This window comes from Pan paniscus, chromosome X, assembly GCF_029289425.2.
Source record: "Pan paniscus chromosome X, NHGRI_mPanPan1-v2.0_pri, whole genome shotgun sequence".
In the NCBI taxonomy this organism is placed as follows: domain Eukaryota; kingdom Metazoa; phylum Chordata; class Mammalia; order Primates; family Hominidae; genus Pan; species Pan paniscus.
Window position 1 is genome coordinate 128,579,698 of NC_073272.2, and position 22,715 is coordinate 128,602,412.

Here is a 22,715-nt window from a genome sequence, read left to right on the forward strand (position 1 = left end):
AATTGAAACAAAAACAAGAATGGCTCTATTTAGATACCCAGAATTTTAAACTTAATGTTTACACCAATTAAATTTGTTAAAACAATATTTCCTTTATATTTTTCTCCCTTTCTTTTTTGTGGAAGGTAAGAGGGACTCTACATAGCTAACTTCCATTCACCATTTAAATCTCAACTTAGACTTTACTTACTCCAGGGAGTCCTTATTTCCTGTTAAGCACCCCTTGTGTTTGTGCTCACCATGGCACCAATCACAATATTTCCTCTGTACCCACGGATTCAATCAACCACAAATTGAAAATGTAGTTAGGTCTATGATAGTCGCATCTGTACTGCACATGTACAGACTTTTTTTTCTGCTCATTATTCCCTAAACGATGAGTATAATGACTATTTACATAGCATTTACATTGCTTCATTTCAGTGAAGTGGTAGGGGTGTAAGTGTGACTGGAGTGGATTCAAGAAACAATAAGAGAAGAGACAATAGCGACAGTAAGTAGAGACAATTCTTTTAACAAGTTTTTGCTGTAACAGGAGACAAGAAAATTGACTTTTTAAAATAATACAAATGATTACAGTACATTTGAAGCCTGATGGAAATGAGCCTTCAAATTAAGTTGCATTAGGTATAAGTAATCTAGAGATGACTTACACTGCATTTGGTATAAGTAATCTAAAAATGATTTAAAGTATACTGGAGGATGTACATAGGTTATATGCAAATGCTGCATCATTTTGTATCAGGAGCTTGAGCATCCTTGGATTTTGGTATCCACGAGGGTTCTGGAGTCAATACCCCATAGATACCAAGAGACAACTGTGCTAGAGTTGCTTAGTTACTGGTCAGTCTTCCTCACTCCATAAGCATAAGTACTATGTTAATCTCATTCCCTAATGTCTACAACACTGAACACATAATATATACACAATAAATATTTGTTTGTTATTATAGTGTTTTCCCAAACAGCCATTTTGGTAGGACTTTCCCCTTCTCAACCAGAAACTTTAATGTTGTGTAGGTATAATCATAGTTCAAAATAAAATGCAATGTCATCAGGGGAAACCTTATGTATAATCAGGTTAGAAAGCTATCTACACAGTGGTTATATACAATTTTTATGTGTCATCCATGCATTCATATAGACAAAGGGAAATTTAAAAAATAAAAGAAAGCTATCTACACAGTGAGATTTGAAGGAAAATTGGAAAGTCCCTATACAAAAATATCTGCTCTACCAGACCATCTACTTCAAGACTATAGAGTACTACTGGTTCACAGATTATAGGGTGATAGGAAAAGGAAGGCAACATTCATCAAATGCCTCCTATGTACCAGGCATGTTATGTATGTTATCTAGTTTAATCCTCACAATGACTCTATGGAGTGCATGTGATTACCCACGACTTAAAGATGAGAAAATAAGCTCATAGAGGTTGAATAAATTGCCCAGGAATACACAGAGAATAAATAAAGAGCCAGAGATTAAGCAGAGGTCTGCCTGACTCCACGTGTGTGTGCTTTCTGTTATTCCACATTGACATCCAGGATACAGATCCAAGACAATTAAGTAAGGATGGAAGCAAAATATTAAAGACAGTCTGAGACTGTGTTTGTGGTGGCTACAAGTCTGTAATCAAGGTGTCAGCAGGGCTGCACTTCCTCTGGAGGCTCCCAGGGGCCTTTGTCCTTGCCTTTTCCAGCTTCTGGCGGCTGCAGGTGTCCCTTGATTTGTAGCTGCATTACTCAGATCTCTGCCTCTATGACCACATTGCCTCCTCTTCTCTGTGTCTTCTCCTCTCCCATCTCAAAACTCTACCTGCTTTTCTTTTATAAAGACACTTTTCATTGGATATAGAGTCCAGCCCGATAATCTGAGATAATCTTCTCATCTCAATATGTACAATTACATCTGCAAAGAACTTTTTTTCCAAGCAATGTAACATTCATAAGCCCTGGGGATTAGGATGTGGACATATCTTTTGAGGGGCCACAATTCAACCCATATGGTTTCTTCAAAGTGGAGAACATTTCCCAGCTATGGTAGAGGGAGATATGACTATGGAAGAATGTTCAGGTAAATGCAATGTTCCTGGCTTTGAAGATGGATGAAGAGGGCTATGAGCCAAGCAATGAAGGGTCCTCTAGAAGCTGAAAGAGGCAAATAAGTGGATTATCTTCTAAAGCCTCGAAAAAAAAAAATACAGCCCTACCTGCATCTTGATTTTAGCCCAGTGAAATTCATTCTGGAATTCTAACATCCAGAACTGTAAGATAATAAATTTGTGTTGTTTTAAGCTGCTAAATTTGTGGAAATCTGTTACAGCAGTGGTAGACAACTTATACAGGCACTGAGGAAAGTTGAGCAGATGTTTGGGTCAGAACAAGTGTGGAAGCCAGAGTCAAGAGGGCAGGTCAAAGACTAAACGGATATAAATTCCAGAAGGCAGAGCAGGGCAGACGGCAGGAATTAGGAAAGCCACAGGAGGGGGAAGGTCAGGACAAAGAAAGTAGAAGAAATGATATGCATTAGTAATATCAAGAAGCACGCTTGATAAGTTCTCTACCAGGCTAGAGAACTAATCTTAACATGGGGAGCCCAGGCCTTGTAGGGTGGAACATAGTTGGAGGCATGCTGCCCAGTTAGAATATGTGTGAGAAGGAAAGAGTGATATTATCTGGCAGGCATATATCTACATAAAGTTGCCTACAATTTTCACACACTTACTATTTTAAGATAGTTAAGGTCCACCTTAAAGTTCAAGTAGCGTACTAAGATCATCTATTTAACACAGAGAGAACTTGTTAGAAAAATGTACTAATCATTCACCTAACAGGGTCTGAGGGAAAGACCCCCAGACTGAATAGACAAGAAACAATAAGACAATAAGAATAGACAAGAAAGACAATAAGAATAGACAAGAAACAACTAGGAAATGTTTACAGAATGGAGCATTGGCCAGGGACAAGTACTCAGCCTGGCACATGGTATAAAGCAACAAATGTTTGCTGAATGAAGGAATGAATGGATGAGTGAATGAAATCACTAAGGACTCTGGAAGTCTGTAGGACATGATGACTTAAAGAAAGGAGGCTGGGAGCAGTGGCTCACGCCTGTAATCCCAACACTTTGGGAGGCCGAGGCGGGCGGATCACGAAGTCAGCAGACGGAGACCATCCTGGCCAACATGGTGAAACCCCGTCTCTACTAAAAATGCAAAAAAAATTAGCTGGACATGGTGGCGCGTGCCTGTAATCCCAGCTACTCGGGAGGCTGAGGCATGAGAATCGCTTGAACCCAGAAGGCGGAGGTTGCAGTGAGCTGATATCGCGCCACTGCACTCCGGCCTGGCGACAGAGCGAGGCTCTGTCTAAAAGAGAAAAAAAAAAAAAGAAAGAAAGATGGATGGAAAAAGTTGGCAGTGAGACTCCAAAGGCAAGCTCATCAGTGCCAATACTTACCCTAACTGGGCTGATGTGTCTTCTTTTTTTGAGATGGAGTCCCACTCTGTCACCCAGGCTGGAATGCAATGGCGAGATCTTGGTTCACTGAAACCTCCACCTCCTGCATTCAAGTGATCTCCCACCTCAGCCTTCTGAGTAGCTGGGATTACAGGCATGTGCCACCATGCCCGTATTTTTGTATTTTTAGTAGAGAGGGGGTTTCACCATGTTGGCGAAGCTGGTCTTGAACTCCTGACCTCAAGTGATCCACCTGCCTCAGCCTCCCAAAGTGCTGGGATTATAGGCGTGAGCCACCGTGCCCAGCCTGATGTGTCTTTTTAATAGGTAATTGTTATAGTTTCTATTTCCCAATCTCAAAAGTAATACATCTCAAGGGAAAAGAAAAAAAAAGTCACATGCCTGTTATCTCTCACCCCAAGATACTATTTTGAAATATTTACTTCTAGTCTTCTCTATGTCGTTGTCTGTAATTGTCCATGTCTGTGTCTCAGTCACTCTTTCTTAGTGTGTGTGTATGTGTATAAAATATAGTATCTTATTCTATTTACCATTTTGTAAATTGCTTTTATTTTTAGTTTTATTTATTTACTTATTTTTCAGAAAGAGTCTTGCTCTGTTGCCCAGGCTGGAGTGCAGTGGCATGATCACAGCTCACTGAAGCCTCAACCTCACGGGCTCCAGTGATCCTCCCACCTCAGCCTCCCAAGTAGCTGGGACTACAGTCATGCACCACCACAGCTGGCTAATTTTTTATTCTTTGTAGAGACAGGGCCTCGTTTTGTTGCCCAAGCTGCCCTGGAATGCCTGAGCTCAAGCAATTCTCCTACCTTGGCCTCCCAAAGTGCTGGGATTACAGGTGTGAGCCACTATGCCTGGTGTTTTCATTTTTTTAAACACAGCGTGGATTGTGGTTGCTTTTTCAGGTCAAAAATATTCTATTACAACGCGATTTTATATGACTCCATAATCTTTCAATCTACAAGTATAGATAATTTATTTAACCAATCTATTACCGTCTTTTTCTTCTAATTTTCCACCATTAAAAACAGTGGTATAATGAACATTTTTATGACCACTGCTTGTCACACACTTCTAATTATTTCCTGAAGGTAACTTCCTACAAGTAGAATTGAATATTTTGGCAGGTGCAGATACATATTTTCATGTTACTCCATAAAGAGATTTACCTATTTGCATTCTGACTTCAGTATATGAAAGTTCTGTTTCCTCAAACCTTTGTTAACACGGGTTATTATCAATCTTTTGTAAATTTGCCAATGTAATGGATGGATTTAGTTTGTATTTGTTTGATTGCTAATGAAGATAAATATTTCTTCTTTTATTTATTGGCCATTTTTATTTCTTCCTTTGTGATTTACATATTTATGTTCTTTGTCCATTTTCCTACTCGAGTTTCCATCTTTTTAAAATTAAGTTGTAAGAACTGTTTAAGTAGACCAATTATACTTAATATCTGCTGCAAACATTTTCTCATTTGCTGTTTTCCTTTCATTTTTATTTATCATGGATTTTTAACAGACAAAACGTGTTTAATATGTTTGTTTCTTTCTGCAGCATCAACAACTCAATCTTTTCCTCCCTGATTTATACCTTTGCAGTTATGCTTACAAATATGTTGCTACTGTAAGAGTGTATAAATAAAATAAATACCCATATTTTCTTTTCATTATTTTATAGTTTCATTTTCATATTTTAATTTTAATCCACCTAGCAAGTTTTTATTGAATGGTATAAGTTAAGGGTCTGGTTTTAGTTCATTTTTATTAGATAGTCATTTATGAGATGGTGAATTTTCACTGGAAACTTGCTTGAATAAATTCAGAAGAGTGTACTGAAAGTCAAACTTAGTGAAATAATTTTTTAAACCTACATTTTCCATATTGCATCTTAGGTCTCAGCAAGTAATGGATTCTGATCTGCAAACACAACCCAGCATGCCAGCATTTGCAGATGTACCCATAAGCCAACCAAATAGCAAGTCTCCTTTGCAAGCAAAAGGTCAACTTCTCATTGTGAAGTCTCCAGTTACAGATTCACATTCATTCTCAAATCACCCTAACACACAGAAAACAGACATATTTACTTTTCTCATGATTCTTGGGAGAATTTTGCTCTGAAACAAAGTCAACAGCCAAATCTCTCCTCAGCAAGCTGAAGCACATCCCATACTGGTCTCTGGGTGAAAGACCCTCTAGTAAACTTGGTGAGAGTGACAAGAAAAAAAGGGATTTTTTAGATTAGAAGAAAATGTTCCTACTTCACTACAGTGTCCTTTGGACCTAAATACTCTTCATTCTGAGTCGCATTTCCTATGAGATGTTACCAAGGCAAATGTTCAGGGAAATAGCAGCTGGAGCCATTTAAGGGTTACTAATTACAGGGCATTACAGGTACAATTTGTAATCCTCCTTGACAGATGTGACCCATTACATTAAGCATTGTTGGCATGTTCTACAAAGCCAGATGCAAGCTGGGATGTTGGTCTTTTGGTAGCACAGCTTTCTGGCAAGCTTCATCATTACCAGTAGCTCTGTATATAGGTAGGAGAAACAACTGTTAACATGATATAATTGGAGGATCCTTTAAAATGGCCAGTGGATTTAAAAATATCTCACTCCACTCCACGAGGTATTAATACGCAAAGACATGTCCAGATAGTTCTGTTAGATTATTAACTCTGCCGATATTATCCTATATTATTGATTTCAACATTTGGGTCAAAAAGATTTTTGGAGTCTGAGCCACAATGTTCTGACTGAAATATTTTAGAAATTAAAAAAATATTCCCAGTGATTTTCCTTCAGCCCATGCTGCAGCTGAGCAATATCTACCTGTGTGATATAGAAATGAATGCTCAGTTCAAAGCATTTCAGGAAGAAACAGAAAAATATCAAAACAATCATCATTTCTGTAAGCAAAACAAATAACTGATCAAATGACTTTTAGACTTGCCAGTCATTGCTGAGATGTCCTGGAGGTATGGCCAGAATGTTCTGCAGTCACCAAATACAGAGAACTATTGTACCTTCCACACGAGTAATGAAAAGACTTAAAGAAGAATCACATACACCTTTAATTGTTATTATTTTTCTAAGCTCTTCCTTAAAGATAGAGAAAACAAAAGGATAATTTATGTTTACAGTTCTGTGACACATAAAAAAATATAATTAAAGCACTAAATCTCTACCAAGAAATGTGATGTACAGAATTCAATTCAGCATTTAGCTGGAAAGGAGTCCCTTCAGGGAGATCAGGTTGATATGTGAGGAATCAGTTTTGAAGTCCCGTTGCTGATTTTTTTTTTCAAGGGATGGTAGTTTGGTCAGCCTTACTCTGATTTCTCCTCACAACTGTCAGTCAGAATGAATTACAGGACATATTACCTGAATCCCAACATCTAGCTACATTAACAGCCCTTGATTTTTGTTCTTTCAAATGTCATTTAGATGTATGGAAGTCATTTTCTTCCTATCATATTTCCAGCACCCTCCGACAGGCAGCATTTTACATTTCCCACACAAGAGGGCTTTTTTTTTTCCTCTGCATTGGACTTCAGAATACAGAAAGTTGCAGAGTTTATTTTTTAATCTTCTTTATTAGTTGCATAAAACTGTCAACAGCCATGCTAGTCTTGAAAGTATCAGGCTGATTTAAGAGAAACTTTCCTGAACTGGGTGGAGAGTGGGGCGAAGAGATAAGCAAATGGAAGAATATAGGGAAGGGGGCAGTACTTTTTTCCCTAAAATATTTCAATCTAATTTTTTAAAAGCATAGTTCATCCTTCTAACACAGTATTGGCTCTAATAAGGATACTGCAGACTCAAAGGGTCAGAATATAAGCTTTAAATATTGGGTATGTTATTTACAGACTTGGGCACTGACCACATATGCATGCATGAATCTTGAAGAAGCATTTTTGGCTTTTCTCATGAAAAATCTATTGGGAGGCCATACATCTGAAAGCGCTGTCTTCCCTCCCTATAGGATGGGAGCCCCAATCAATCTTTTGTGTTATGACCAGATGTAAGTCTTAAAAGGGCAGTTATTGCAGGTTTTATGGAGCTGAAAGCCCGGATACTCATGAGGAGAATAAGTTCGTAATAGCCTTAAAAAGTAAACTATTCCTCAAGGTCCTAGGTTTCCACAGAGTGGCTGCTCCAGCAATCTGTAGCCATACTTAAAAAAAAAAAAAAAAACAATTCTTACCATTAGAAAACACTTCAACATTCACCAACCCAGCTAGAAAACAAGTATTTATTGTATTTAGAGCTTTGTATACTGGAGGGGTATGTAGAAGAACCTGGTTTCCTTCAACTTGTAACTTGTCAGTCTCCCAGGTTAGAGATATTTGAGGCTCTTTAAGCATGAAAATGCCCCTCATTAACACAATGTCATTTCTTAGCCATGGCTTTGAACTTTTCCAAAAAACTATATGTTCAGAAATCCATACCACACCTTTTGAGGTATTCTCTTTATTCTAAATTTGCCTCTTCCAAATGTTCAAAAAGGGGTCCCTGTCATTGAAGCATGTTCTCTACTCCACCACCCCAAAGGGACCAATTATTCCCTTGGCCTGCTGTCTCTAGCTCAGCACCTTAATACCACATCATGCTAAGACACTGAATGGATATATGTGAAGTCCAGAACTTCTTTCATTTCCTGTAGTTCATACTGTCAACCCATACTAGAACAGTAATGGAAGAGGAATGAAAGAGACTACGGGAAATTAGCATAGATGTACTTCTTCTGGGACTTTCTGGAGAAAGTGTCCCCACTTTTGTTGCCTAGTTTACTTATGATAGAGAAGCCCAAGACAGGTTGGAGAGACAGGCGATAAGGTAATCAGAGTAATACATGGGATAATATGTAGCCTCTTACAAGCTATGTCAAATTACACCATGTAAGTAGCCACCTACTCCACATCCTTCCTGTGAGCTCCTAGAAAGCAGAGACCAACATGTGACCTAATTAATTAGCTATTTAAACATATAGCTTTTTATTCATATAATGACCACTTCATTTAACAAACATTGGCTGACCTCCTTGCCCTGTGGACCAGGCTGTATTGGGTGCTGGGTGATTTACAGCAATAAATCAGAAATAGGTGGACCTTCTGGAGGGAGAAACAATTATTGAAGCAGACACTCACTAGACCTGAGGGCACTGCACTCAGCTGAGAAGCACTAGAAGCAAAGGTTTGTAGAGGAAGTGAGTTCCACATGGGGTGACATTTAAGACAGAATCACTCTGACTTTGGGAAATATATCACTTAAAGCAACAACAAAAAGTTATGCTGCCAACTGTGAAATGAAAGGAGATGTCCTTCTGTTTGAAGGGAATTTTGTATGTAAAGGAAGTTATTCGTGGAACTCCTAACAAACCCATGACAAATAGCGCCAAACTGAAGTAGCCAAACTTTGAATCAACCAGAGCAAGAGTGTCTCTTAGCATTTCTGTGGCCTGGGAATTTTTTTTTTTTTTTACACATTTGCCAGTTTTTATTGAGAGATCATTAACATACTATGGCATGCACAGATTTTAGGTTTTCAGTTAGGTGAGTTATGACAAATGTATACACCCCTGTAACTACCACTCAGAACAAGTTGTAGTCTATTCCTACCACTCCAGAAAGTTCCTATTGTCTCTTTTCAGTCCTTTCCAGGTACACATACAATCACTGTTGTGAATTCCCCTATCACTATGGATTGGTTTTTGCCCATTCTTGAACATCATATGTAAGGAATCATATAGTATTTACTCTTTTGCATCTGGGCTAACACACTAGCATTCATTCAGGGCAGCACACTTGAAGAGATTAAAAGACTCACAATAGCATTAAACAAGTGAGCAATAAATACAATGCAATCCCCACTACAGTATTTCAATATCACACTGTGTTTATAAAAATACATAGAGTTACATATTCCTTTGACTGCCCTTCAACCCTAAGTGATTTGAGTTAAACTGTTTTTTCCACAAGAAAAATTTTCCTATGTTTCAAAACACACACAACACAATTTTTCCTTGATGCCAGGCTGACATGTTATGCCTACTATGTCTTCCTCAAGCAGGCTGTACGTGGCTCTACTTTCAAGCAGCACACATAACTCTCAAAGTAGGATCTTTCAATTGTGGCATAAATACAATCTACATAATGATTAAAATTTCATCATGGAACTGGGAAGGCTTCAAGGATACCACTGTACCATAACACACTGGGTGAAAACTACTGCATAGAGGCAGCCATGCCAAGGGAAACAAATGTATCTGCCTCCCTATCCCAGCTTTTGTTTTACCCTCATTTCCTTACGAGGTCACTGAATTCCACTGCCTATCATAACTGGTTGCATCAGTTGGACTTTCCCTGCCCCATTCAGCCCAGATGCTGCTGTTGTATCCCACTCTTTAATCAGAATACACAATGCCACATGCTGTGTGCATCAGAGAGAAAACAGAGCAGAAAAGACAGTTCAATAGTGGAGTTTAACTGGACAAGGAAAAAAGAATGTCTTATATCCATGACTCAAGCCTTATATATTTCCTTCTTTCAACACTGGAAAATTGTCACGTTTATGTGATATTCTGCATATGTACAACAGTGCAGAGCTATTATGTGTATACGCTCAAATATGTACACCATACCTACGACCAAAAGCTGGTTCAAGATTACAAGGAAGGAGAATGATTCTCAGATATGTGACTACTGTTTTCATTCATATTTTTGTTCTCAGTGGCTTATTCGTTAACAAGAGCCTTGCCTCACTTTCTACCACCTCTTTAATGGATTACTGATTAACTTACCTATCTATAGGGAAATCTGGCTACTGACAGACAAACACACGTTTTCAAACATTCTTGGGAAACCTAAACATACTTCCGTTTCTTCTGTGGCTACAATCCTCTAAAAAAATAGTTTCAACTTAACCCCAGTTTAGCAATTTGCTCTCTGCTCTTACCTGCCAAATATTGGGCAATGCTAGGTCTTTTTTGTCTCAATATATACACAGGAAAGATGGGGATGTCTAAAGCTAGCCTGATGAAGAAGCACAGTTCACAGAATCTGGAAAGGTAAAGGAAAAGAGTGGCCTTTGCCTTGAAAATTACAAAAGTCTGTTCAAGGCAGAATTGTCCCGGATCTGGAATTTGTGGGAAGATCCTAGAGTTAAAATGTGTTTTTAAATGTATATTTTGTAGAGCAGCAATTCCCTACAGATATGAGTTACTAGATTCATTTGTAGGAGACAGAATCTCTTCTAGTTTTGACCATAATTGTGTTAAAAAATAAAAAAGAAGAAGAGAGGACTTCATGATAATCTCAGCACCCCCCTCAGTCCCACCCTGGATCTACAGGAATGAGGACATCATCACTTAACATATTCCACTTTGTGCTGGAGTCCAGTTAGCCCATTTTGCTTGGGCCTGGAGGCTCAAAAGAAGCTAGTTCTGAGGATGTCTCTTCCTTATCCCATCACCAAAACCTGAAGAGAAGTTCAAGCCCTGTTTTGTCTACTTAAGAGATCCAGGCTCACAGAATTGAGCTTCTCAGGAGTCCGTCCTTGTACAGAAATTTTTGGTGTTTCTCTTCTACTAATTACGACAGTGCTGAGTCTCTAGGGGCAGGGTGGAGGGTGGCAAGTGGTTGGTGGCTGAATCCAAGGTTTGTCAAAAGGCAAGCAAAATTTCCCCCTGCTGTAGGTCCAGTCAGCCTATCTCGCATTTTTCTGCATTTGGTCTCAAAGGAGAATGTAACTAAATATACAAATTGAAAGAAATCTGGAAGAAGACAGGAGAGAAGAAACCTGGGCGCCTTTTATCATTATCTTGATAAAATGGCAGTGACACGCACTCCGCCTGCCACAATTAGGGAGATAAATGCTAGTTTCTTTCAGGCTTGTTTGAAAGTCAATTATGTAGATTATTTGGAGAATACTGACAGATGGCCTTCTTCCCCATATGAGACAAACAAGCTGAACTTTGATATGTGCATAGAAAACACTGTCATTTCTCAAACATCCAGGGCCCACCAAAAGACTGATGAAACTGCCATTGGCCACTTTTGATGAACCCGGCCCTCAGGCCTTTCTTTTTTTTCCCCAGATCTCCCTCTTCTCCCACCCTCATGGAAGCTTTGCTTCTTTTCATCTTATAGTCAAATATTGATCCACTCGACCTGTCCTCGAGGTTTTGATTAACACAGAAGATTGCCACGTAAGCAGCTTTTTGTTTGTTTTCAGCTAATTCGTTTTTTATTATTCACTTGCTGCAGTAAAGCTTACTTTTATTGTCCAACCACTGAACAGAGAAAAATGGATTGATTTTAGTAACTAAATAATTCAGGCTGCAATGTGTGGTGGAGGGTGGAGGCAATGAGGAAGAATTAGGGGGAGTCTGAAAAAGCTTGCTGCAACATTGCTCTTCTGTTTTCGTAGTCCTCCACTGATCCCCTGCCCAGGTTGCAATGATTTTGATTAGATGGTGAGGAGGTTGATGGAGATGGCACTATGTTGCTGCAGTAGTGATTTAAATTAAAAAAGGTTTAGAAAATGATTGTTTAAAAAGTCTTCCTTCACCAAAAAACAACAGAGATTCGCCAAATGAGATCTGTTGCTTGTTATTTTTTTATTATATGAAGTAACTCATTGGACACAATTATTTCAATTCTGAGGTGTATTTATTCATTTTTTATCCCTAAAGTCACAAACCACTTGTCTCCACTGCCATTTATGACACCAAATAGATGAGAAGATATTGAATAAAGCAGCCCAGCAGACCACAGCCAAAGACATCTTGATGTAAAATTGAACAAATCACAGCAGAAAGCAGCCTCATTTATTTGATAGAGGCATTAATTTCAGGATGGGGAAAAGGAGAGAGATGATGGGAGAAGAAAGAGAAAAAGGAGAATGAAGGGGAAGTTTGTTTCCGTTCTCCATCATCTGCCCATTTAGCCCTCTTTTCTCTCAGGTATTTCGTATGCTTAGGCTTCCTTAAACAAAACTCAAACACATAAGCTATAAATTTCAAAATGGATAGGTTTCACTTCATGAAAACTTAAAACTTCTGTACTACAAAATACGTCATAAACACATTAAAAAGAAATTGCTGATTGGATTTACATTGTATATAACTGACAAAAAGTAGAGATCCAGAATATATAATGAATTTCTACAAATCTGTAAGAGAAACAATATAATAGGAAAATGGGTAAAAGACTTGAATAGGCATTTCACAAAAGAGGAAATACCAATTCCCAGTACAAATATGAAAATATGGTCAATGTCAATACTTATCAAGATAATACACATTAAAACAGCAAGGTACCATTTCCACCTCTGGCAAAATGCGAAGGCTGACAATGCAGAACACTGTCAAGAAAACAGAGAAAAGAGGAATTTCATACACTAGCTATGGAAATATACTTAGGGACATGACATGGGAGAGCAATTTGGCAGTATCTAGTGTATTTGAAGATGTACCTTCCCTAAGGCCCAGTAGTTCCACTTGTAGTCATTTATATTAGAAAACTTTTGCACACATGAATAAGTAGCATATTCAAGGATGTTGCCACAGTATTGTAATAGGAGACAATCTAAGCATTCACGAAAAGAGAAATAAGTACATTGTTTAATAGTCATATAGCGTAAGACAAGACAGCAAGTAAGATGAAGGATCTAGATATGCGGGCATCAACAATGATACATAAACTTTAAAAACAACAATAATATATATATAATCTGCATATATATTTACATATATTATATTGTAATATTATATAGTATATGTTAATATGTGGTTTTAAATACACTAACATGCATGGGAAGCATACACACCAACTACAGGATATAGGTTACCCCTAAGGAGAAACAGGAGAACAATGTAATCAGTGAAGGGTGGAGTACAAGGGGGGTTACAACTCTATAACGGTTTATTTTTTACAAAAAAGCAAGACATTAGCATTTATTAACTTTGGGTTATGCGTCATGGGTGCTCATTAAGTTGCTCTTTATACTTTTCTGTTTGAAATGTTTCATTTTTTTCTTTCTTTTTTTCTTTTTATTTTGAGACAAGGTCTCACTCTGTCACCCAGGCTAGAGTGTAGTGACACAATCACAGCTCACTGCAGCCTTGACCTCCCTGATTTAAGCAGTCCTCCCACCTCAGCCCAGCTAATTTTAAAATTTTTTTGTAGAGAGAGGGTCTCACTGTGTTACCCAGGCTGGTCTTAAACTCCTGAGCTCAAGTGATCCTGGCACCTTGGCCTCTCAAAGTGCTGGGATTAGCGGTACAAGCCACCACACCTGGTTGAAATTGTTTATAATCCCTTTTTTTTGAAACAGGTTCTCACTCTGTCACCCAGGCTGGAGTACAGTGGTGAGATCATGGCTTACTGCAGCCTCAATCTCCTGGGTTCAAGTGATCCTCTTGCCTTAGCCTCCCCAGTAGCTGGAACTACAGGCATGTAGTTCCATGCCCAGCTAAGGTTTAAAAAAAATTTGTAGAGACAGGGTCTCACTATGTTGCCCAGGCTGGTCTCAAACTCCTAAGCTCAAGCGATCTTCCTGCCTCAGCCTCTCAAAGTGCTGGGACTACAGGCAGGAGCTACCATGCCCAACTAATTTCATAATCCAAAAAGAAATAAAACAAAATAAAGTAATTCTATTGTGTTCTATCCCCATAAAAAAGCCCATCTAATGCACTTCTCTTATAAGCAAATTCCTACTAAAGTGTTTATTCACTGAGCAAATGTTTATCAAGTGCCCACTATATACTAATTTAATTGTATTTTAGAGCACATTGTGCCTGAATCCAAATGAATAAACCTCTAATATTGGAGTTTCAGGTACAAGGACAGACCAGTGGTTAAGATTTACATAAGAGCAGGAGGAGTCTTCATGGTATCTCTCAAATACTAACCCAAATCTGGGCAGAAGAGAGAAAAGAGAGAGGAAAAGTGGGCAGTGGAAGGAAAACAATGAACACCTGTGAGCACCTAGCACTTACAATGTTGTCGCTAGTTCGTGAAGAACCATTTTCTATACTCGAGTGGTCCCCATTCCTGCATTGTATAGATACACCCCAATGCTTCCATAGTTTGGCAGTTACAACCTAGGTGTTACAAACCTAGGCCTTTGGATAGCCTATGGAACTGCCCATGTCAACCACAAAGCGGGATTCCAAATTACATGACATTAAAAGATAAACACTCTATAAAGCAGCAGCGGACAATGTAAATCATACTAACAATTTTGTAGTGAGGAGGAGGAAACGGTTAACATCAAACAGCAAACAACTAATCAAAATCCTCAGAAGGCATTTATCTCCCAAAGTTCCTCTTCAGCTGCCAATTTGCCAGTTTCTTCCTTTCTTGTTCCCATCCTCATTCAACTTTCTTCCCGTTTCTTATCAAGATCAATCTAGGCTGGGCATGGTGGCTCATGCCTGTAATCCCAGCACTTTGGGAGGCCAAGGCAGGAGGATTGCTTGAGCTCAGGAGTTCGAGACCAGCCTGGCCAACATGGTGAAACCCCGTCTCTACTAAAAATACAAAAATTAGCTGGGCGTGGTGGCACACGCCTGTAATCCCAGCTACTCAGGAGGCTGAGGCACAAGAACCGCTTTAACCCGGGAGGCGGAGGTTGCCGTGAGCCAAGATCATGCCACTATACTCCAACCTGGGCGACAGAGTGAGACTCTGTCAAAAAAAAAAAAAAAAAAAAGAGCAATTTAGCTCCATCCCACCTCTCTAATCCTGGGCAGCAACTAAATTGATAAGCTCCCAGCTGTCTTATCAAAACATACAACAAAAGTGGGTCTCTCTATAGACTGGAAAGACATTAGCAAGTGTTTTCTCAAAGAGATCATAATGAAGTACCCCAAAATACCTGAAACACCGTGGTAAAATTAGGGTGATTGAACAGAAGTCAATTGAATCAGTAAGCTATTGCTAGTAAAGAAAAAGAAATAAACAAAACCACCTCAAACTCAGTATTTTAAAGAACATCTTTCATTGTCATTCATTAATCTGCAGATTGGCAAGAGGTTGGCTGATCTAGGCTGGGTTTGGCTTGGCCAGCAGTTCTATTTCAGGCTGCATGTCCATCTGGGCTTAGCTCCTTGCTAAAGGACAGGCTGAAATCTGCTTACATATATTTATTCTGGATCCCAGGCCGAAGGTGCAGCTTTTCTTATGGAGATAGCAGGGACACAAGAGACCAAGCTCAACTACACAAGCATATTTCATGTCTCTGCTTACGTCACATCTGTCATTATCCCATTGGCCAAGGTAAGTCACATGGTTGAGTTCAAAGTCAAGGGACTGGAACATCTTATCCTCTGGGGTTGAGAGAAGGAAGAGGATGTTTTTGAATAATAACCAAATCTACCATATCAATCAAAGTATCTCTTAATTCTGTGCTGGAGGTCTTTTGTCTGTTACCTTTGTGGCAAATATTTCCACTAAATCTCCCCAATAAACTTCTGGAAATCCTAAAAGGCTCTCTTTGGGGATATTGTAAAATATCCTTCATTTAATGGAGGAGATAAATGGTATTATTTGACTTGCAGAGAAATGGGTCCAGGGATAGAATATGCAGGCAATTTTTGTCACATTGATGGATCAGGAATCCCACAAATTACCCAGTGGATCCTCCAACCAACCAAAAGTTATAAAGAATTCAGGGGTTCTAGGAAGGTAAGGGGAGGCATTTTTATCTATTGGAAACTGTCAACAGGGAGTTTTGTTTCCTTGTTTTATTCATTCATTCATTCACTAAATATTTTTATTGAGCATCAACTGTGGGTCAGGCATTGTGCTGAGGGCACATGGTGAGTAAAACAGCTGAGATACAACTGTGCAGTGCCATAAAAGAGAGGAACATAGTGCTGCAATTGAGAGCACTGGTATGGGAGGGGAGAGGATAACTTATAGTGATTAGAGGAGGTCTCACTAAAGAGGTAGCATTTAGGCTGAGATCTGAAGGGTGAGAAGGATCTAGCCACATGAAGAATTAGAGAAATTACATAACCATGAGGCATATCAGAGTTTATTACCTATAACATTGATGAGAAATGTTAAAGAACCAAAAGGCATTATATGATGGATTTCATTGTAACTGCTTTAGAGAAAAATGTCATGAGAAAGAAATCTGTGGCAAATAAAAAGGGAAGTAAAGGGGATAGAATAGAAATGCACTAACACTTTGTCCTGTTGTTACCCTCAATATCATACACTTCACTGATTATACCCTCCAAAGTGTATTGCACCCAGCAACAAAAATTGACATACAATCGAAGCTCTGCTACAAAGGAGCTAGCAACCTTGGGTAAATCACTTTCCCTCACAAATCCTTGGTTTTCTAATCAGTAAAAAGAGAGATTGCCTAAATCAGTTTATCTCCCAAAGTGTATTCATCAAAAATCTTGTTTGCTAGAATGTTAGTGTTATGCAAAGATGAGGGTTAACATTGGATGGAATTAAGCAGGTTTCTTACTACAATGCTTCTCAGAGCCCTAAAGTGTACTCACTTAGATTGGAAACCTCTCTGAAGGAAACAGACTAAGCTATGTGTCTCCAAAACTTAATTGATCAAGTAACTCCTTTTCACTGGTGATAGTCCAGAGATAGTATTCCAAGGAGCACACCCTGACACTCAAGGAAATGGTGAACTGGGGGCTCTCTAAGGTCCATTCCAGCTCTGAAAGTTTCTGTGATGAGCATAAGCACCTAAAAGGGAAAGCCTGTTGGTAACAGATTTTCTACTAAATAATATGATACATGTATGTAATCATACCTCAATTAAACACAAAATATTAAAATAAGGAAGGCCAGGTGCAGTGGCTCACGCCTGTAATTCCAGCACTTTGGGAGGCCGAGGCGGGTGGATCATGAGGTCAGGAGTTTGAGACCAGCATGGCCAACATGGTGAAACCCCATCTCTACTAAAATTACAAAAATTAGCCAGCCGTGGTGGTGCCGCCTATAATCCCAGCTACTCGGGAGGCTGAGGCAGGAGAATTGCTTGAACCTGGGAGGCAGAGGTTGCAGTGAGCCGAGGTCACGCCATTGCACTCCAGCCTGGGTGACAGAGAGAGACTCTGTCTCAAAAAAAAAAAAAAAAAAATTAAGGTACAATTCTAGTTCACTTAACACTAAAAGCTACTCTTTAGTGAACACTGTTATAGCAAAATTATACAGTACAGTATATATGTGGAAGATAGGCTATAATTAAAAAGATAAATAATTATCAACGAGATAATGATGACAAGAATACTTTTGTGCTGAAGTTTGAAGGGATGATATATAAAAAAAGAGAGCTGAAATAGAACTATGCTGAAAACCATAAGAATGGCATACTTTTTTTTTTTTTTTTTTTTTTTGACAGAGTCTTGCTCTGTCTCCCAGGCTGGAGTGCAGTGGCAGGATCTTGACTCACTGCAATCACTGCAACCTCCGCCTCCTGGGTTCAAGCAATTCTCCCTGCCTCAGCCTCCCAAGTAGCTAGGATTACAGGCGCCCGCCACCATGCCCGGCTAATTTTTTTATTTTTAGTAGAGACGGGGTTTTGCCATGTTGGCCAGTCTGGTCTCGAACTCCTGGACTCAAGTGATCCGCCCGCCTGGGCCTCCCAAAGTGCTGGGATTACAGGTGTGAGCCACCATGCCTGGCCTAGAATGGCATACTTCCTTATTTTAAACACTTCCTTGTTCATGTATTCTGAAATCATGCCAGAAGTTTAGGAAACAATTATGATTAAGTGTAATTAAGTGAGGAGCATGGGATTAGTTAGTCCTTGTCCTCTTCAGGAGACCATCACCACATTGATCATTTCAGGATTATTTATTATCTTTTCTCATTTTGCACCATTTGGCCAGAAAAATTGTTAACAAATTTCTTTAAGCCACTTATAATTTACCATGTCTATGAGTGTGTCAGCTTTGTCATTTTGCAGGCTATTTCCCAGGTAATAGACATACATTCATTTTACCTTTCTATGCTTCTGCCATTCTTAACAAATAAAACCAGGGTACTGGAGCAGTACATGTGCATCCAGATAACTGAGAACATTCATTTGTTTTCTCAGATTGTGTGACCTTTGAGAAAGTCCTTATCCTGACTGGACCTCAATTTCCTCATCTGTAAAACAAGTGGTTTGGACTAGATTTTTGTTAAAGTCCCTTCTAGCTCTAAAATTCTCTGATTCTATTTTGTATTCTAATTCAAATTACTAGCAAATTATACACTTTATTTTAAAATCCCTTTCCCGCCTACCTTCATTCTATTTTCTAAATATATCTTTTAAATTCTTAAGCTATCAAATTTTAGATGCATAAAAAGATAAGTAATTAAATACCCTAGAACATCCAGACTTACAATCCATTCATTAATTAGTGTAATTTCAGGTAGAGGATAAAAAAATGAAATAAACAAAACCTGAGGTGAGGACAACTTAATAGCATATAATTTTAAGTGGACAGATATGAATATGAGCTTCTCTGGGTTCTCATGTATGCTTCAATTTTCCCAATATCTTTGTTTCTCATGAACAATATTTTAATCAATCACTGATTCTTATTAAACATCCACAATGTGCCATTCTTGTACTAGTTGCTACAGAGGGTTAAAATAGTCTTCATTGACTTCAAAAACCTTCAGCTGGGGCTGGTGAAACAAAACTTAACCCCAAGGAACAATTAGGGAGAAATATCAGACAACATATAGTCAGGGGCTAAATTGTGTGGTATAAGCCAGCAGTTCTCAATCTTGTTCCCCACTACAACACACATAACGAATAATGTTTCCTATACTTGAAACAGTGTAGTACTCAGTAAATATTTATTGAATAAATGTGTGAATGAATCTTCACATGCTTAAGATAATCATACAGTCGTATCCAGGATTCTAATAATCTCAGCCTTTCTCCCCCACCCAAGATAACACACCTATCTGAATACAGGTGATTGAAAGACATGTCTATTATTGGACTAATCAACTTGAATATATATTATTTAAGTGGCTACCGCACATATATATACACACACACGTGTTTATTCCAGCACTTTATGTGTGTGTGTATATATATATACACCCATATATATATACACCCATATACACCCATATATATATACACCCATATATATGTATATATATACACCCATATATATGTATATATATACACCCATATATGTACATATATATGCAATATATATACACACACATATATACACGTGTGTGTGTGTATATATGATAGCCACTTAAATAATATATATAATTATCTGTACCAAATTAAAACATATTTCAGAACTAGTATTGTAACACCGTGGTTAAGACTTGTCAGAGACTTTAGGTGCTATAGGAGCTCAGTGAAAACAGAGATTATTATGAGCTGAAGTATTACCAAGGGCCTTCATAAAGGCAAAGGAAGAAAAATTAAGAAAATAGATTGAAAAGCTACAGATAAGCCATGAGGAGTAGGAAGGGAAGAATAAGTATAGAGTGGGCAGGAAGCAGTGAGGATGCAGACCTGAAGTGGAGGATCATTGCTGGGGAACAAAGGGAGGCAGGCTTGGGAAGACGAGGTAGGATTGGTTTATTGCAGGCTATAGAAACCAGTCTGAAGCACTCAGAGTGATCCAGAGGGCAACAGGGAGCTATTGTAGAGACTCAAGCAAAGTCCAGCGGAAAAGGTGTTTGTGAGATCTGTGTATGTATGAATGAATATAAAAAAGACAGGGTGAAAAAGATGAGCAGGGCAAGATTTATCTTTTTTATAGACCTTTTCTAAAGAGGTGGCAACTGAAGCCTGGCATTTTAATACCATTTTATGAGGCTTCATACATTTTAATTAATGTTAAACTGATTTATACCCTGAGGAGTTATACACAAATGGCACAATCAAATAAAATAAAGGAAGACACATGTGCACAAGTTTGCATGTGTCTATATGTGTTTATAGACACATCTTTCAACTACATTTGACTGTACTTCTGTTAGAAGTGCCAGGTTCTACCCACATCCCAGCCTACTGGCTTCAATCAGAAAGGCAGAATTAACAACACAACAATTTGGAAGGGTTTATTGCCCATTATTTGACCTAAAACAACTTGAACAGTATGAAAAAGTGAGGCTCTAACACAAAAAGGGAGATTAGTCACGTAGCCACTTTGCTGGCCCCCCTGTTGTGTTTCAACTGTGGGCTGCATTTATTTTTCCCATCCTAAAATCAAGTTTCCTAAAAGCTTGCCATGCATTTTAATGCAATTGCTTGCATTTCCCCTTTGGGAAGGAAGAAAACAAGACTTTCCTTATTGCTGAGCTGGAAATGTGTATGTGTACATTTGGGGGTGAAGGGGTGAGGGAACAAGGCATAATAAGAGAATGAAATGGTTGGCTTTTTAAACCTCATAATCCCAACCCTAACTACACACAGATCTCCCAGATTCAGTAGTGGCAGGTGGCAGACACGTACTCACCCATAAGCAATGGAGACAAATTAGAAGCATACAATAAATAAGCCTTTGAATTTGTAAAGCCTTTTATGCTTTATAAATTTTATCACAGTTGATCTTCATCCTACCCTTACATGGTAGAAAGGGCAGGAATTGTTTTCTCCTTTATTTGACAAAAGAAGAAACCAAGATGAAGAAAGCTTGAGTGACTTGCCTAAGATCTCACAAATAAGGCGATATACTTTTAAATCACTTTTATTGAGATATAATTCACTACCATAAAACTCACCTTTTTAATTTTTTTTTTTTTTAAACAGAGTCTCTGTCTCCCAGGTTGGAGTGCAGTGGTACAATCTCGGCTCACTGCAACCTCCACCTCCAGGGTTCAAGCGATACCCCTGCCTCAGCATCCTGAGTAGCTGGGATTACAGGCTCCCGCCACAATGCCTGGCTAATTTTTTGTATTTTTAGTAGAGATGGGGTTTTGCCATGTTGGCCGGGCTGGTCTGAAACTCCTGGGTTCAAGTGATCCGCCCACCTCAGCCTCCCAAAGTGCTGGGATTACAGGTGTGAGCCACTGCAACTGGCCAAATTCACCATTTGAAGTGTATGCGTTAGTGTTTTTGCACAAGATTGTGAAGGCATCACTGCTGTCTAATTCCAGAACATTTTTATTACCCCCTACAAAAGAATTCCATATCCATTAGCAGTTACTCCCCACCTCTTTACTCCTCCCAGGCCCTAGAAAACAATAACCTCTGTTTCTGTAAATTTATGCTCTGGACATTTTATATAAATGTAATCATAGAATACGTAGTCTTTTGTGTTTGGTTTCTTTCATTTTGCATAAGTTTTCAAGGTTCATCCATGTTTTAACATTCATCATGTTTTTCTATGGCCAAACAATATTCCATTGTATACATATAGCACATTTTATCTATCCATTCATTGTTGGACATTTGAATTGTTTCCAGCTTTGTGGCTATTATGACTAATGCTGCTATGAACATTCAGGTACATGTTTTTGTGTGAACATGGACTTGCATTTATCTTGGGTATACACCTAGGAGTGGAATTTCTGGGTCATATGGTAATGCTACATTCAATTTTTTGAGGAACTTTTTTTTTTATTATACTTTAAGTTTTAGGGTACATGTGCACAACGTGCAGGTTAGTTACATAAGTATACATGTGCCATGTTGGTGTGCTGCACCCATAAACTTGTCATTTAACATTAGGTGCATCTCCTAATGCTATCCCTCCCCCCTCTCCCTACCCCACAACAGTCCCCAGAGTGTGATGTTCCCCTTCCTGTGTCCATGTGTTCTCCTTGTTCGATGGCCACCTATGAGTGAGAACATGTGGTGTTTGGTTTTTTGTCCTTGCGATAGTTTGCTGAGAATGACGGTTTCCAGCTTCATCCATGTCCCTACAAAGGACATGAACTCATCATTTTTATGGCTGCATAGTATTCCATGGTGTATATGTGCCACATTTTCTTAATCCAGTCTATTATTGTTGGACATTTGGGGTGGTTCCAAGTCTTTGCTATTGTGAATAGTGCCGCAATAAACATACGTGTGCATGTGTCTTTATAGCAGCATGATTTATAATCCTTTGGGTATATACCCAGTAATGGGATGGCTGGGTCAAATGGTATTTCTAGTTCTAGATCCCTGAGGAATCGTCACACTGACTTCCACAAAGGTTGAACTAGTTTACAGTCCCACCAACAGTGTAAAAGTGTTCCTATTTCTCCACATCCTCTCCAGCACCTGTTGTTTC

At 38.8% G+C, this 22,715-nt stretch overlaps 2 long non-coding RNA genes across 2 annotated transcripts in view; both read left to right on the plus strand.

Annotated features, from left to right (window-relative positions):
• Positions 1-22,715, plus strand: part of LOC129395348 (uncharacterized) — a 270,621-nt gene that overhangs the window by 43,933 nt on the left and 203,973 nt on the right. The gene's annotated exons all lie outside the window — the stretch shown is intronic.
• LOC117977596 (uncharacterized) overlaps positions 12,531-22,715 on the plus strand; it is a 68,355-nt gene continuing 58,170 nt past the window's right edge. Inside the window, exon 1 of the long non-coding RNA XR_008622815.1 lies at positions 12,531-15,768. This is a non-coding gene — a long non-coding RNA (uncharacterized LOC117977596). The remainder of the gene's footprint in view (positions 15,769-22,715) is intronic.